This window comes from Hemiscyllium ocellatum, chromosome 6, assembly GCF_020745735.1.
Source record: "Hemiscyllium ocellatum isolate sHemOce1 chromosome 6, sHemOce1.pat.X.cur, whole genome shotgun sequence".
In the NCBI taxonomy this organism is placed as follows: domain Eukaryota; kingdom Metazoa; phylum Chordata; class Chondrichthyes; order Orectolobiformes; family Hemiscylliidae; genus Hemiscyllium; species Hemiscyllium ocellatum.
In genome coordinates, this window is record NC_083406.1 from 67909740 (window position 1) to 67926873 (window position 17134).

The 17134-nt window shown below is 41.6% G+C and overlaps 1 protein-coding gene across 2 annotated transcripts in view; it reads right to left on the bottom strand.

Moving 5' to 3' along the window:
* chst10 (carbohydrate sulfotransferase 10) overlaps positions 1-12230 on the bottom strand; it is a 59864-nt gene extending 47634 nt beyond the window's left edge. The window contains exons 1-2 of one of the 2 annotated variants that reach the window (XM_060826635.1): positions 11901-12230; positions 4159-4332 (exon numbers count right to left, since the gene is read on the bottom strand). The gene's annotated coding sequence lies outside the window, so the exon portion shown is untranslated. The remainder of the gene's footprint in view (positions 1-4158; positions 4333-11900) is intronic. The other variant, XM_060826634.1, reaches the window with a different exon arrangement.
* Positions 12231-17134: the final 4904 nt, after the last annotated feature.

Genomic DNA, 17134 nt, shown 5'->3' on the forward strand with positions numbered 1-17134 from the left:
ATATAATTCCTTGCTGGTGGTTCCATATTTTAGGGAAAGAGTTTTTTGAGATATCAAACATTCTACTCAAAGACACGCAAAGGAATTTTCTCGGCTACCTGGTCAAAATTACTCCTCAATCATTATCATTAAACAGATATCCTCGCTGCTACAAACATTTGCTATGTACTAACTGATCATCACATTGTTGCTTTGTAGATCAATCCCCGCACTTTGAGTAATTAATTGGCTGCAAAATGCCTTGAACCATGCTAAGAACCGGATAGTGCTCTATAAATGCAAGTCTTTCTTTGCTCCCCTTAAATGCAATTTTCCCACCCTGTGTCAAGTCACTTTCATTGTATCTATTTTGCATCATATGAGCATGGTAATATTTCAAAATTGGGCAACTAAAAAAAGATAAACTTGCAATGAATTTATGATTTGCTTTGGAGGCAATTAGATGAATTTGTTGAAATGACTCCAATGCATAATAGCATGAATTTATGTTGAAAGAATGAGCAAACTACTGACATCACAGTTCTATTAGAATGCCTGTAATAGAAACTTGATGCTAGAACCCACCTATATTTATATACTCTGGAAGTACTGTAAACAATTGTTACAACATGGAGGCGAACCCCTCTGTTAATTAAACCAAACATCCAGGAAAGTTCACCTCACCTCGTAATCTGTTAAAACATGAGTGACAGAGAACTTCCAGATTCCACTATTTAAAGAAAATAACATTAATTTATTTTTAACTCTAAAAGTGAACATTAAAGAACAACTATTCACAATTCTAAGTTTCCCTTTCTCTTAACTGCTTACTATCTGCCTCCAACTCTATAACCATCTACTGTTCCAGTAAGACACTCATTAAAATTACATCAACTTAACTTCAAAACAACACAATTGCTGCCTTCTTCTGTGTCATCACTCTTCCAGCTGAGGATCTCCCTGGGTCATCATCTTTCTTTTTAACTGCAAGAATGTTTCACATGAAAAGGTACTATTGATAATCAGTGTTTTCTAATTTCTTTCAGAGCAAGATGTTAGATGGGCACAGCTCTCCATGAGTTTCTCTCTCTATGGTAGTTATTCTCTGACCAATTTTCAAAACATCTGCATTTTACATCCCCCATCACAGGTCTGTCTCATTGGCTTATGTTGGCAAAACAATAAATTCAAAATTCATTTGGTTTTAGTATGCCGAGGCATAACTTAAACTTGAAGAGCATGGTGCTGGAAAAGCACAACCAGTCAGCAGCATCCGAGGAGCAGGAGAATCAATGTTTCAGGCACAAGCCCTTCATCAACATTGATTCTCCTGCTGCTCGGAGGCTGTCTGACCAGTTATGCTTTTCTACCACCACATTCTTTGACTCTGATCTCCAGCACCTGGAGTCCTCACTTTCTCCTAGCATAATTTAAACTGACTGGTTAAATCTGAATTGTTGTCAAACCAGCAACTAAAACTCAGTTTTCCATTTCACAGCCAAATGTTACATATTTTCAATTTTCCAGTATACTCTGGGACTGTCATAGGTGTTTGTAATTTCTCAGTTCAGAACAACATTCTCTCTCTCTTAAAGGTACATAAACTTCTCTCTTAAACTTCATAACACAATGGTTAAATCATAAACTGAGGGTGGTAACGGCATTGTGGTAATGCTACTGGGGGAGGAATCAGAGGTCCAGACTAATGTTCTGGGGACATTAATTAATTATTAATGTGCAATATAAAGGTAATTTCAGTAATGATGTCATGAAACTACTATTGAACGTTGTAAGAAAGCCCATCTGATTCATTGAAGTCCTTTATGGAAGGACTCCTAACCAAAAGCAATGTAACTGACTCTTAAGTACTCTCTGAAATGACCAAGCATACTACTCAGTTCAAAGATAATTCAAAAGAGGCAAAAAATGCTGTCTTTGCCAGCAATCCTCCTATCCCATGAAAGAGAAAAGAAACTTGAGTAAAATAGGTTAGAAACTTATTGTTTAAACTTTCAAAGGTTAAAATGTGTAGCCAAATACATTAGAAGCATTTGACAATTTTATAACAGTAGATGGCAATTAAGCAATTCACAACAGTAAGAAATTTCATGAGTATTACCATTATGAATGACAGTGGATTCTAACAAGTGTGTGTAAGAGACAAGGCAGCTACCTTCTCTAAGAAGTGAAAAATAATTTGCATTTGTATAGTATCTTTCACTGTGCCCCACTTGCTTTATAGTGATTAAGTTCTTTGTACAGTAGTCATTCACACTGTAGCAAGCATATACAGCCAATGTGCACATAGCAAGCAACTACAAACATAATTAAGACCAGAATCTGTTATTGTGATAAAAGCAAAGTACTGCAAATACTGTAAATCTGAAATAAAAACAGAAAGTATTGGAGAAACTCAGTAGGTCTGGTAGTTTATATGGAGGGAGAAAAAGGAAACATTTCGAGTCAAATATGACTCTTCTTTAGAAATGTTTTTGTGATGTCAGTTGACAGATAAATATCATTCACGCCAAAGAACTTACAAGCTTACTAATAAATGAGGCCACAGACTAACCTTTCACTTGAAAGTTGGCATCTCTTGCAGTGCAGTGCTCCCTCAAAATGCATAGTATGTCAGTATATATTATATTCTCAAGTTTCTCCAGTGGGAAATGAACACACATCTTCTAACATAGAAGCTGGAGTATTACCGCTGAGCTGAGTGGATGGTTTACAGTACCTCCTTCTAAAGTGCTCTAGTCAAGTTACCAAACCAATTCATTCTGCTGAACATCAAAAACATCTGTATCGTAATAACAGAGACCTGTAGTCCAGAACAAGTCAAAGTGCAAGCTATGAGCATTGCCACAACATTGGCATTCACCCAATAATGCAGGAAATTCAGATGTGCCTTGTCCTGAAAAATCAAATCTGGCCAATTACCAGCTTTTCAACCTACTTCTAGTCATCAAAAAAAGCAATCAAACAACACCTAAGCTGCACTTAGATTGGCTAAGAAACAGTTGGTAGCAGTCTTGCACAGTGTTCAGCTCTATTTGTATTTCCCCAGATAATGAAACAGTCCATACCATGTAGCTGACAGAGAGCACATATGGATTCCTGGACTACATCCCAAACTTGGGCAAAGAAACGCAAGTGCTACACAAGGAGGCTTTTTTTTTTGTGAGGCACAAAATTGATCAGAAAGTCAACTGACCAGCCAGCTGAATGACATTGCCACAACAGCAGATCAGAGGTTAGAAATCCTAAACAAAAGGCTCACATTCTGCTCATCACCTAAAACGTAAGCCATGTGATGGAAATGTCTCATTTGCCTAGATGGACACATCTGCAAAAAGACTCAAGAAATTTTCCTGAAAAGACCATAACGTTTTATTTTTCTTTATTTTGGATTGCAAACCACAATGAGGAAAAGATACTGCTCTAAACCAAGGGCTGTAGAAGTTGTTGCACATTTAAAACAAGTTACTAGAACTCTGTGAGTTGGATTTAACTGTTACTTTGCTCAAGCAACAGGAAAAGATATCTTACAGCACGTGGAAACCAAGAGCAACACCAGCCATTCCTAAAAACGAGGTGTTGATGGATTAGCTTGAACAATAAATGCTGCTACGTCCAGTCATGAATGGTGATCCGTAATCTACTGACAACAACAGCATCTACCTTGCAATGTGGAAAATTCCTCAGGGTATGTTCTATTCAACAAATAGAAGGACAACCCAAACCCACCCAGCCAATTAGTGACCTAGCCTGCTCTTCATCAACAAGAAGGGGTCATTGACAGTGTTCTCAAGACGCAGCTCCTGAGGCAGAACCCGCTCACTAGCGCATACTTTGGAGTCTGCCAGGACTAGTCACTTCCTGATCTCATTCCAGTCTTAGTTAAAACATGAACAAAAGAAATGAACTTCAAGGATGAGGTGACAGTGATTGCACTTGACATCAAGGCAGCACTTCATCAAATGTAGTATCAAGGAGCCCTAGCTAAACTAGAGTCAGTGAGATTAACCAAAGAATTGTAAATATTGGAGATCTGAAACAGTATCATTGACACTGCCAAACCTGCTGAGTTTCTCCAGTAGTTACTGTTTGTGTCCATTTTAGAGTCAATGAGAATTGAGGGAAAGTTCTCTGCTGGCTGGAGTCATATCTAGCACATACCCAAATGGCTGTGGTAATAGCAAGTCAATCTTCTCAGACTCCAGACATCAGTCCCAGGAATTCCTCAGGGTAGAGTCCTAGGCCCAACTATCTTCAGCTGCTTCATCAGTGATCTTCTCACCATCGCAAAGTCAGAAGTGGAGATAATCACTGAAGATTGCATAATGTTCAAAACTATTTGTGATCCAATGTCAGAAATGCGGGAAAAAAAAGGCAGAATTGATCATATATTGTTGCAGCACACTTTTAGAATCACTTATGATGGAAGTATAAGGAGATAGCATGTACTGTAGAGGCAATAAGTGAAGCAAGGCAGAAACAAATTTAAAATAATACTATAGCTTATTATATAACAGTGGATTGAAATTTGAAAGTGAAATGTTTATTTAAATTGTGAGATGGACTTAATAATCATAACTCATTCCCCTCAAATGTACAAGAGTGTGAGGGTAGATCGTTAACACTATAATCAAAATGTACGCACTTTTAAATAGTCTACTAATTTATACTGTCACGTCTAATGGAACAAGGCTTAACATTTCACCCATGTTCTTGAGTGTACATCTATCTATTAAACGTGGAAACAATAATACTTTTTAATAAAATGATTCATATTAAAATTAAGTTTTCAAATAAATATATTTCATAAAACTGACACTGTACCAATCACAGATTGAAAACCTTTGAATATACATTTACAGTATTATTGAGCAAATTCTCGGGTTTTTTTTTAAAATTCAAGTGAATATATTAGAATTGCAGGCAAATAATAAACTTTTTTTTGTTGTAAGTGTTAACAAATGTATATACAATGGCAGGAGAAAACAAGTCTACAATATTGTAAATGCAACCTATCCATGATTAACACACATTTCTAAAAACTTTATGTTTAAAATTTAGCCTATTTCAAGTGAAATGACATTGGTGTGTGCTGTTCATCCATTATTGATTTTTACAACAATATAAGACTTTCTTATGTAAACATCTCTGGTGATGTCGCCCAAGAAATCACCGATGATCCCATGACCACACCCACTCGAGACAATCTCCACCCCCACTCCCAACTCCACCTTGACACCAGGTCCTATCCGCCAGACCTCTCGGAGTTTTACCATCCCCGCAGACCTCCCCCTCACTGAGGATGAACGATCAGTTCTTAGTAAAGGTCTCACCTTCATCCCACTATGCTCCCAGGTCAACAAATTTTAAACGCGTTGCAATATCAAACACTTCCTTCACTGCCTCCACTCTCACTTTTCCCATCGAGACTCCCACTCACCTGCCAAGGACGCTTTCTCCCACCTCCAACATATGCCATCCACTTGGAGACCCCGTCCTGGTCTGTTACCCGCCCTCGACCTCTTTATCTCCAACTGTTGCTGTGACATTGGCCACCTCAAATTGCTCACCCTTCTCACCAACTCCAACCTCTCACCCTTAAAGTGCAGCCTCCACTCCCTCAGCTCCAACCATAACCTCGCCATTAAACCAAAGGACGGAGGGGGTGGGGGCACTGTGGTAGTTTGGTGCACCAAAGACCACACTGCTGAAGCCAGGCGGCAACTCACAGACACCTCTTCGTACTGCCTCCTCGAACACGACCTCACCTCCCATCACCAAACCATCATCTCCCAGACCACCCACAATCTCGTCACTTCAGGGGATTTCCCATCCACAGCGTCCAACCTCACAGTCCTCGAATCCTGGACTGGCCGGTTCTACCTCTTACCCAAAATCCATAAACCTGACTGCCCCGATCAAACCATCATCTCCACCTGCTCCTGCCCCACCAAACTTATCTCCTCATATCTTGACACTGTCCTGTCCCCCTTGGTTCAGGAACTCCCCACATACATTCGGTACACCACTCACCCTCCATCTCTTCTATGTCTTTTGTTTCCCCGGCTCCCAATGCCTCATCTTCACCATGGACATCCAGTCCCTATATATGCCATGGTGGAGGCCTCCAAGCCCTCTGCTTCTTCCTCTCCTGCCGACCCAACCAGTACCCCTCAACCAACACACTCATTTGATTGGCAGAACTGGTCCTCAACTTCAATAATTTCTCCTTCAAATCCTCCCACTTCCTTCAGACCAAACGGGTAGCCAGGGCACCCGTATGGGCCCCAGCTATGCCCGCCTTCTACATCGGATACATGGAACAATCCCATTTTCCGTAGTTAAAATGGCACCTTAAGTTCACCTGGACCATTTGGACACCTCCCTCCCCTTCCTGGATCTCTCTTCTCCATTTCCGGCGACTGACTCAACATGGACATCTATTTCAAACCCACCCAACTCCCACAGCTACCTGGACTACACCTCCTCCCACACCCCCTCCTGTAAAAATACTATCCTATATTCCCAATTCCTCTGCCTCAGCCGTATCTGCTCCCAGGAGGAAAATTTCCACTTCATGACATCCCGGATGACCTCCTATTTCAAGGACTACCATTTCCCCTCTGACATGATCAACAATGCTTTCCAGCACATCTCCTCCAATTACTAAACCTCTGTCCTTGAACCCCACCCCTCCAACTGCAACAGAGATAGACCCTCTCAGGTCCTCACCTTCAATCCCACTAATCTCAGGATACAGTGCATTGTCCTCCGCCAATTACCCCACCTGCATTCAGACCCTGACCAGCAGAGATACATTTCCCTCCCCACCCCATCTGTGTTCCGCAGAGACCATTCCCTCTGCAACTCTGTCACTAGGTCAATGCACCTCACCAGTCCACCTCCACTCTCAGCACCTTCCCTTGCTACCGCAAAAGGTGTAAACCCACGCCCACATCTCTCCCCTCACTTCCGTCCAAGACCCCAAAGGATTCTTTCATACCCGGCAGAGATTTTCCTGCACAGCAAAACACCTCATCCACTGTTTCGTTACTGTTGATGTGCTTTCCTCTACATTGGCGAGACAGGATACCAACTCGCGGAACATTTCAGGGAACATCTCTGGGACACATGCACCAACCAACCCCACCATCCTGCAGCCGACCACTTCAGCTCCCCCTCCCACTCCACCAAGGACATGCAAGTCCTGGGCCTCCTTCACCGCCAAATCCAAGCCACCTGATGACTGGAGGAAGAACACCTCATCTTCGCCTTGTGACCCTCCAACCACACGGCATTAACACTGACTTCACCAGTTTCCTTATCTCCTATCCCTGATCCAACCCAGCACCTCCCTCCTGAACTGTCCAACCTGTCCATCTTCCTTCCCACCTATGTGTTCCATGCTCCCCTGCGACCTAACACTATCACCTCCCCATGTGCATCTACCAATAGCCTTCCCAGCTACCTTCCCTCCACCCCCACCCTCTTATTTATCTCTCAGCCACTATCCGGTTCCCCCCACCCCAACATTCTTGTTAAAGGGCATATGCCTGAAACATCAATTCCCCTGGTCCTCAGATGCTGCCTGACCTGCTGAACTTTTCTAGTGCCACACATTTCAACTGTTGTTATGTAAATATCAGCCTTGTAATTACACACAATCAGATAGCTGAACCAAATCAGCCTGTCTACCTTTGTATTTACAACACAGTAAAATTAAGTTGTTAAATCATTCCAATGATTCCTAACCAGAGTTTTGAATAACCAATCCCATACTTTTCAAATCATTAATATCCAGATACTGGTTTTGTATTTTAAACAAAAGACTTAACTGTTTATTACAACCACAATAACTTTAGCAGAGAGATGATTAGTCAACATGGTAATCCAAGCCCTGTAATGCCTAAACCTTAAACCAAACTATTTGTTTTCAGTCCCCATTCACACAAAAGGTGTTAAGAGATAAGTGAAAGAAAACAACAAAACTGATCAGATTAATTAAATGGTTTTCATGATGCTTTGTTTCACAGCATAGATGTGGGGTTGTCCTTCTGTAACCACTAATCAGGATCACCTTCTCAGTATACCCAGGCAAAAGTAGCAATACTTCCAACTCAGCTTTCTACTCTTTGGGCTTCCAGAAGCTGGTGTCAGAGATTAGGCAGGGAGCTTTCAAATCTTCATGCTGTGTTGTCAGCAGCAAAGCCCATTTCCCAGAAAACACAACTTTTTTAAAAAAAACTTCAATTCTGGTTGCAACCCGAGATGCTGATGGTTTTATATGGTCATTGAGGCCTCAGGGAAAGACCATCTCTTCCAGACTTGCTGGAACCAATTCTCATGAATTGAGTTAGTTAAAAGCCAAGTGATATTTCTTTAAACATAATACTCTTGTTTAGTCTGTTCTTATCCTTTTACCACAAGCTGTCCCTAAGTCCACATCAGTTTCAGCTCACAATTCCCAGTTCTCAGCTCCAAAGCAAAATTGATAAAAGAATAAAAGCAAAAATACTGAAAAATCAAGGAATCTAAAAGCCTCAATTCATCAGAAACACTTCATAGCTGGTTTGGAATGTTGTGGACTCGAATTTCACTTCCAAGACTTAGGGTAGAATGCTAAGCTGGCACTCAATTCAGGAATGAGGGAATGCCACACTGTCTCAAGTATAGGCTTTCAATTAAGATATTAAAACAAGATGGGCAAAGGTTCCAATAACAACTTGCATTTACATATCTTAAACAAAATAAAAAGTTTCCAAGTTACCATACAGAAGCTAGCGCATGTTCAAGCTTCAGTATTTTCTGCCTGATGGAAGAGGCTGTAGATTATTATCATGTTGTGATGGGTCTTTGATGATGTTGGCAACCTTTCTGTGGCAGCGAGTTGAGTAAATGAAGTCTAAAGATGAAAGGCTGGCTTCTGTGATGGTCTGGGCTGTGCACACTACCTTGTGTAGTTTCTTATGGTCCAGGGCAGAGAAGTTGCCATTATGCACCCAGAAGAAAGTGAGGACTCCAGATGCTGGAGATCAGACTAGAGAATGTGGTGCTGGGAAAGCACAGCAGGACAGGCAGCATCCAATGAGGAGAATCAACGTTTTGGTCATAAGCCCTTCTTCAGGAATTATGCATCCTGACAGTATGCTTTCAAAGGTGCACCTGTAGAAGTTTGAGAGGGTCCTGGTGGACATGCCAAATTTCCTAAGCCGCCTGAAGAAGAAGACCGGTTGTTGTGCCTTCTTGACCGTCGCACCTACGTGCGAAATCCAGAACAGATTGTCGTTTATCATCACTTCGAGGAACTTAATATTCTCCACCCTCTCAACCTCAGTTCTGCTGATATAAATGGGGGCATGTTCTGTTCCTTTTTTTCTGAAGTTAATGATCAGTTCTTTCGGTTTACTGACACTGAGAGAGAGGTTGTTTTCACTGCACCATGTTGCCAAGCCCTCTATCTTCCTTTTGTATTTTGACTCGTCATTGTTAGATATCCGTGGGTGTCAAAGCAAACTTGTAGATGGTGATCATTTGGAATTTGTCAACACAATTGTGTGTGTCCAGGGAGTACAGTAGTGGGTTGAGGACGTATCAGTGTTGAGTGTTATGGGGGAGGTGCAGTTACCGATCTTCCCTGATTGCAGTCTGAGAGTCAGAAAGCTGAGGATCCAGTTACAGAAGGCAGAGCCAAAACCAAGGTCACAGAGTTTGAGATTAGTCTGGATGGGATAATGGTGTTGAAGATGGGGCTGTAGTCAATGAGCAGAAGTCTGATGTGGGTTTCCATGTTGTCCAGATGTTCCAGGCATGGAAGGACTAGGGATATGGTACCAGCTGTGGACCTGTTACATCAGTAGGCAAATTGTAGGGGATCAAGGCAGGCTGACAGGCTAGAGTTGATTGCACTATGACCAGCCTCTCAAAGTACTTCATAATTATTGAGGCCAGAGCCACTGGGCGGTAGTCATTAAAGCACTTTGCATTTGCTTTCTTAGGTATGGGAATGATGTTGGTCTTCTTGAAGCAGTTGGGGACATTGGCTTGTAGGAGAGACAGGTTGAAGATATCGGTGAATACCTCTGCCAGCTGGTCCGCACAGGATATGAGTGCTCGGTCGGGGACACCGTCCGGGCACGTCGCTTTCCTTGGGTTGACTCCCAGGAAGACCAATCTGACGTCTGCAGCGGTAACTGGAGGAACAGATGTTCCTGGGGTTGTTGAGGCAAGCATCACCACACCACTGGCATTCTGCTCAGACCAAGCATAAAAAGCACTGAGCATATCAGAGAGGGATGTGTCTCCCCTGTTTATAGAGAAGTAATGTTATTAATTTTACTGGTAGTTTTTCTTCAGATTAAACATATGTCAATTGTAAAGTAATAAACTTGTCACCAGTTAAAACAAATTGTTTCTCACTCTGCTGTTTTCTGCTACTCCCACGTGGAAATCTTGTGTCATAGTATATCACACTTAGCTGTCTTTGTCATCTTCTCACATCCACCATAATGCTTCTGCAACCGCAATGTGACATCCTTCATCCAAGTACAGATAGGCCGACCCTTCTTTCTGCTACCTTCTACTTTGACCTCTTGCAAAAATCTCCATACCTTTTCAATTCTAATCAAATTGCTGAAATACAGACATTTTTTTCCTGGATGGCGCTTGAATTCTCTTGGTCCTTGTAGTTTCAAGTACCTCTTTATCTGTCTTATAGTCTACATGGCGTTTCTTAGCATCACATTTAAAAGGCCTCTATTTTCCTCCTAAGATCTTAACTTATTGTCTGGGTTTCTAAGTCAGAAAGCGAATTGAATTTAGCATCTTATGAATGTCTTCCCTGTTACAAACTTTATTACAGTTAACACATTCAACTTCACAAAATTACTGTCTATCTATCCCTCTTCTAACTTTGGCATTACATCTACCACCTGCCTGTTATCACTTGTCCAATTGTGGTGAGGTAGTAGTTGGTAGCATGCATGGTTCAAAATACCCCATGAGGTAACCTCACTAGAAGCATTGTGATAGGAAGGTGAAAAGCAAAGGAATGAGAAAAGCTGCAACTTGGAAGGTTGAGAAGGATGGATAGTCTGCTGTATTGTTCTATGTTCTATGAGAGTGTGGTGCTGGAAAAGCCCAGCAGGTCAGGCAGCATCCGAGGAGCAGGAGAATCGATATTTCGGGCTCAGCTGTGCTTTTCCAGGTGAAGGGCCTATGCCTGAAACGTCAATTCCCCTACGGATGCTGCCTGACCTGCTGTGCTTTTCCAGCTCCACACTCTTGACTCTCTACTCTGATCTCCAGCATCTGCAGTCCTCACTTTCTCCCCCAAGAACCTAGTATATTTCAATGTGCTCAGAGGTAACACTGTTCTGACCACTTACTTATTTTCATGTGCTTTTTTAAAAATCTAAATAGACCTGTGAAACTTGTGCACTCCCTAGCCGATCCAAGTCCATCCATCTATTATCACTTTGGCTCATTATTATAACTCAATTCCTCTTTATCACCCTTAGGCTGTCTTCTATTAATCATGCCTCCTTTCACTTTTCCACTGTCAAGTACATTGCTCTCCGTCCGAACCCTGCAGCACTGCCCTGTGCCCCCTGATCTTTTTACATTCTTGCCATTGGCTCAGGCTTGATTCCTGTTAAATGAGCCGAAATTTTTCCGTACCTTTCCTAAACGATAAGTAACTTAATTAAATAGTACTGAAAATAAAATGCTCCCCAAAATTCAACAGTACAAACAATTGATAAAGATGCTGCTGTAAATTAGAAAACTTGTCCACAATGTACAGATCATACTCAGGATTTAAAATGTCACAATAGCTTGGATTAAATGGCTGGATTGTAATCGCTCCCAGGTAAACATCGTTTCGGATACAATAACTGCTCACTTACCACCCTATGTAACGGAAACATGCGATGATATCAAATTCGTCCGTTGACTGCCAGCCAGCTCCCACGATGAAATGTTGCCGCTCCATTAACTTGGAGCAGGCTCTCCGCCCAGAACAGCGAAGCCGCCCTCGGTCTGCCCTCCAAGCTGCGCACAGAAGAGCAAATCCGGGCTCCTCCTTCAGTCAGGTCCAGGCCCGGATCGCCTCACCAGACGCCGAGCAGTCCTAACCTGGGCCCTTTTCCCTAGCACATAGCCCGCCTACAGCAACACCACAAAACCGGGCCAAAAACCGTATTCCAGCTGGCCGCCCATGACAACCACCACAACAACAACTGGACCGGGGACTTCAGCGCCAAGGTCCTCCCAGTGGATGCAACCCGGCACTGCAGCGCCAAGGTCCTCCCAGTGGATGCAGCCCGGCACTGCAGCGCCAAGGTCCTCCCAGTGGATGCAGCCCGGCACTGCAGCGCCAAGGTCCTCCCAGTGGATGCAGCCCGGCACTGCAGCGCCAAGGTCCTCCCAGTGGATGCAGCCCGGCACTGCAGCGCCAAGATGCTCTTGCTGTGCACAGTTTATCGCTATGATAGTAACTTCCTCCTTCTGGGCCATTGCAGATCTAGGACCTCCCTCGTGGGAAAATGATTTGGAGATGCCGGTGTTGGACTGAGGTGTACATAGTTAAAAAATCAGACAACACGAGGTTATAGTTCAACAGTTTTAATTGGAAGCACTAGCTTTCAGACTGCTGCTCCTTCACAATCACCTGATTGTGAGAAACAAGGCTCACTCACTTCAATAATTTCAGCCCGAGACAAAATATGAATCAGTAGTGTCCTTTATTTACTCTTGCAAGAGGGTGTGATGTCCACTGTCTGTGTACAAGGCAAGGGACTCACACACCGAATTCAACGAATACTCGATATTTATATAATTTGGTTCCTTTTTTTTAAATTTCATTGCTGCTCCCCTGTTTACATCCTCCATTTCCCTAAGACAGGTACCCATTACTCCTGTTTATCTCTTGCCTTAGCAGGCCTTGTCTGTGACAAAATGCTTATTTCTGGCCTCACAAGGCCGTTTGATCACATCCCGCTGTGGGTCATTGTTAGGCATATCCTTTCCTTACCATTATCTACTCCCTCCATCTGTGCCACCCCTCTCATACAGATTGTTAAGACCCTTTTAATTGGGGTTTATTCCTTGTTTCTGTAAAAGTGGGAAATAGATGTTTATACCTATTGTTTGTACAGGCATATCTAGCTTAACTGCCTCTCCTCACAGCACCTTATCTATTCGCCTGTATTTCTACCATTGTTTGCAGTCCCATTTCTTTCTTGCATACATTTTTAGCTAATACAAATAAACAATTATGTATTTCCTCCACATAGTTTCCATTCTTGTTGACTCAGCTCTTGGCTGAAACAATTACACACTGGTGTGAGTTCATTTACTTTGTATAAGTAATTATGATTGCAGAAGTAACACTACTTACCTATATCCCACATGATGAAGGAGCAGTGCCCGAAAGCTAGCGGTTCCAATTAAACCTGTTGGACTATAACCTGGTATGTGACTTTTAAGCTCGTGGGAAAAGATAGGCACCACAGAAAACGAGGTTCTTCTGGCGTTCATTGGCTGTACTACAGATCCAGGGTCCACCTGATGGAGAGAGTCTAGCAGTGCAATTCCAGCATCTTAATACTGTAGATGTGGTTAGGCAACCCAGATCCTGGGTCTGTTGGTGCAGTCAGTCCACCACTGCAGTGTCAAGGTGCATCTAATGAACACACAGTCTGTCACTGTATCACTATAAGAAGGCAATTGATTTGGTGTACATAGACATACAAAAGGGCAATAAACTATGGATGCTGGAAATCTGAACCAAAATAGAAATTGGTGGAGAAAGTCATAGGGTGAAGTCATCATCATACATTCTAATCTTTGCCTAGCCACAGCCAGTTCTGAAAAAGTGTGACTGGACCTGAAACGCTAGCCCTGCTTTTATCCACAGATGTTGCCAGATGTACTGAGTTTCTCCAGCAATTTCTGTGTTTGTTTTAGACATTCAAAGGGTTGGAATACAGGCTTGTCTACAAAGTTAAAGCACAACACAATTTCAGAACTGAGGAGGTATGGATACAAAAACAGAAATTGCTGGAAAAGCTCCGCAGGTTTAACAGGATTCTTGAAGAGAATATCAACATTAGTAGGTGTGGCATGGTGGTTCAGTGATTAGTGCTGCTACCTTACAGTGCCAGAGACCTTGGGCTGCTATCTGCATGGAGTTTGCACATTCTCCCTGTGTCTGTGTGGGTTTCTGCCAGGTGCTCCAGTTTCCTTATGGCTCAGTGGTTAGCACTGCTGCTTCACAACACTAGGGTCCCAGGTTCGATTCCATCCTGTCTGTGTGGAGTTTGCACATTCTCCCCGTGTCTGCGTGGGTTTCCTTCATTGTCCAAAGGTGTGCAGGTCAGGTGAATTGCCTATAGTGTTAGGTGCATAAGTCAAAGGGAAATGAGTTTGTGTGGGTTACTCGTCGGAGTGGACCAGTTGGGCCGAAGAATCTGTTTCTGCACTGTAGGGAATCTAATCTAATTAATGTTTTGTGTCCGACGACCCTTCCTCAGAATGGATACAATGTTGATTAGGTGACCAGAGGAATCTATATACTGGAATATCCTGTTTTTTTCACCATTAGGGCCATTTTTTTTTTCATCTTTAGTGACCTAGACCTCGGAATGAGGGAACAATGTCAACATTTACAAATGATAAAATCTGATATTGTACATAGAATAGGATAGCATTATGATACCAGCTGATTTTATTACCAGATAAGTCAGATCCCAGAAATTTGGCTTGTAAAATCTTTGGTTTTTACTCAAATATAACCATGTAATGCTACAGATCTGGTTTTATCAATAAAACAAATGTTTATCGGACAATAACAATTGCACAAATTATATATATCACAATTTCAAAGTTTTCAAAACACCCAGTAAAACAAAATTCCATCTCTGTCAACACTACTACATCACAGTCCTCAAACATTAGAGAAAGTTCACTCCTCATTCACGTCCATAGAGTTAACTTTACTGTTTCTTCCAATTTCCAGTAATGAGAGATTGGCAGCATCCTATTGGATAGTCATACAACAAAGTTCAGACCTTTTCAGCTTCAAATAACACCTTTAGGGTTCTAACCAAACACTTCTGATCTTCAACTTTCAAATCGCAATCTTTATGCTGAGGTAACCTATTTCCCAATGTTTCTGAATGAATTCCTTTTTCTATCTGAAACTGTGTCATACATCTAACTTCAATAAAGACTTCTGTAAGCTGATAAAACAAGAATTTTCCAAGCATTTGAGTTTTCCCCTAAGCAAAAAATAACTCCTGATCCTTCTGAACTGGAAACAAGCTAATGCTCCTCTTGCTTTATTCACTTTGCTCATACAATTCTCCCCATGCAAGCATTTCCATTATCGCCCTTGGGGTTCCTTTTCTCATACTCATTTAATAAAAACATGGCTCCAAAAAACAGAAAAGTTCATCATTAAACCCCTTCAAACAAACAAACTAAAGCTCACATGCCTGTCATCCAAAATCTAAGCTCTAAAATAAATGACATTGATCATGTATAAAACACACATTTTAGATCTCACTTCCCTCCAAATAAGAATGGAAATGTATTTTTAAGAGGCATTTTCATTACTTTTCAAAACATTAGCTTAACACAATTTCCATGTTACATTAGTAGTGCTAACATGAAACATAAAGTAAGGTACACAAGGTATAGCCTTCAAGGCCAAGATTAATAGGTTTCTGTCATGCTTTTGAGATAACAACTTCAGTTCCTCACACAGTACCAATGTCATCAAACAATATGATCTCACAGTGTAGTCTCTAGTACTAAACCAAATCTTTCTCTATTTTGTAAGGCTGGTCAGCTTTCCTTTCTGCAGTACGCTATCTGTCTCTGCTTCTGCCTTCACCTTCTCTCACATAATAAACTTGCACTGACATGCATAGATTACTGCAATATCATAGTCTTCAATGTTATAAGTTACCATTTGTAGATGGATAAAGGCTAATGACTAGATTCTGACAAGGCTAATGTAGTCAGCATTGACAATCAGTGCAGAAGGTGAGCATTCTACTTTGATTAAAAGTTTTCCTGTTTTTCAGTAAAGTCATTGTGTTCAGTTTCTAACAACAGGCAGAGAGTCATAGAGATGTATAACACAGAAACAGATCCTTTGCTCCAACGCATCCATGCTGACCAGATATCCCAACCTAATCTAGTCCCACTTGCCAGCACCCGGCCCATTTCCCTTCAAACTCTTCCTATTCATATACCCATCCATATGTCTTTTAAATGTTGCAATTATACTAGCCTCCACCACTTCCTCTGGCAGCGCATTCCATACACTTACCACCCTATGTGTGAAAAAGTTGCCCCTTAGGTCTGTTTTATATCTTTCCCCTCTAACCCTAAACCTATGCCATCTAGTTCTGGACTCCTCCACCCAATTTGCTTCCTGTGATGACTTGTAGAAGTACAACTGCGTTCACTTTTCCTGATGCATCTGTTGTGACATGTTTCTAAAATGCAGGATGACCAAACATTGCTTGCTGTTCAATTGTCTGTTCCCAATTTACATATTTGAGCAATAGCATCTGAAAAAGGTCCATAGTTTTCTGCATACTTAGAACGGTATTTGTCATAAAAGTTGGCAACACTGATGAATCCCAACTTTTCCACGTTAACCCAGGATCAGAAGCACATGAATGGCCTTGATGTTGCCATGTGCAGGCTTTATTGTAGCCACTATCATTTTGAACCCTAGAAAGTTAATCTGGGATTCTTCAAAATGTATTTGTTTTCATTTTAAATGCGAGTTATATTTGTTTTTCTTTGACCATCACTTGGAGAATGGGTTTGAAGGTATCTGACCCTAATGAGACCTGTGTTGATGAGACTGCTGAGGGTTCCTTACATTTGGGCTGGATAGGCAAACATTCTCTGAAAGGTAGTCTGTGTGTATATTTTGGTGTCACCTTTTTCAATCTAATGGGGCTGAATCATTTTGGACTGTACAGCTTGTGGCTTTTCCAATGTCAGGTCATCATCTTTTTCATGTTGCTGAGATAATAAAATATATTTTATTTTTAAAATATATATATATATCCACACTTTAATGTTTAATTTTCAAAATGAACTTTGGTGGACTAAA